The following is a 1460-nucleotide window of genomic DNA, read 5'->3' as shown; positions in this document are numbered from 1 at the left end:
TGGGGTTCCCTCTTCTCCAGCTTTGGGGTCACATACTTGTGGTGCACGCTGTCCAGCATTCAGGTGAGCTGCACTGTTGTGTCAACAGAGCCTCATGTTGGATTTAGGGGACCGGAGTCAGAAGATTTGTGATTAATAGTCATTTTAGCATAAGTGTGTATGAAAGATGCTCTTTGCAGATTGTTCATGTGAGAAAGTTGTATCTGTTTACAACAGACTTTTCTAACTCAGAGACTTCAGAGGTTAGCACAGAGTCAGGAGTCCAGAGGTTCCCTAAGGGAAACTGTGACATGAAGAGAAAACCACACAGAGAAACAGCCCTAACCTCCAACTGCACCTGCTGCTGGGATGGTCCTTGTGTTCAGGGACACTGAGCGCCCCCTGGTGGTCACAGCCTCTCCTGCAGGGAGGTTTGTGTCTGGGCTCACACTGACTTCCCCTCACTGTGTCTGTTGCACCAAAATACACGGCCATGTCATCGGTTCTCAGGCTGTTCATTTGCAGGTATAGCATGTTCTTGGCGTTGTCTCTAGAGTTAGTGAATCGGCCCTTCACAGAGTCAGCATAGTATTTCTGACTTCCATCAGTCTATATATATGCCACCCACTCCAGCCCCTTCCCTGGAGCCTGGCGGACCCAATCCATTGCAAAGCTACTGAATATGAATCCAAAGACTGTACAGGAGAGCTTCAGACTCCCCAGGCTGCACCAAGCCTCCCCCAGACTCCCTCAGCTGCACCTCACACTGGTCACCTGCAAACACAAAGACATCCTGGTCAGGAAACTCTCACACGTCCACTATTTCTCTCACTCATGTTCTCTCACATACTCATAAATTCTTCTCCATAAATTACCTCTTAAAAGAGCCACAAGGAAAACCCATCTGAGCTCAAACCACATGGTGAGTGGTCTGTGTTCAGTCCTGATCATGGAATGGGAACACCTGGGGATCCCAGGGCTGGGCTCCTGGGTCAGGGCTGGGCTGGTTTTATATGAACTGAGGGGACCTTATTTGCATGTCTTCCTGCTATATAAGGAGGTCAGTATTGGGTTCTTACATAAAGGATATGGTCCCAGAGTGTGACATGTGCAAAGGCTCTTGTCTATTATTAATTTCTCCCCACTTCTCGGCTGTGAAATCCCCAGTGTACTCAAGTGCTCCAGGAGACCTGTACAAAGATGGAGGAGAGAAAATTGTCATAAAAAAAGAGAGAAGGTTTAAAATGAGAGATGCCTTTGACAGTCACCAGTAATGACAACCAAGAGAAATCAACCGTCACAACCTGAGAAAGAAGTAAACGTGCAGGAGATTCATGTTCAAGAGACAGGAAGTTCCACATGACACTTTTCTCCCTACAAAGTGATCAGAGGATAAACTAAGACCAGAGTGTGAGTCTAGAGCCAGTCGACCTAGTGTTGGGGAAGAGAGCAGCATCTATGTGTGTCCCTGAGAACCAGAA

This window comes from Myotis lucifugus, unplaced genomic scaffold (assembly GCF_000147115.1).
Source record: "Myotis lucifugus unplaced genomic scaffold, Myoluc2.0 scaffold_850, whole genome shotgun sequence".
NCBI lineage: Eukaryota > Metazoa > Chordata > Mammalia > Chiroptera > Vespertilionidae > Myotis > Myotis lucifugus.
Note: the sequence above shows the minus strand (reverse complement) of the source record.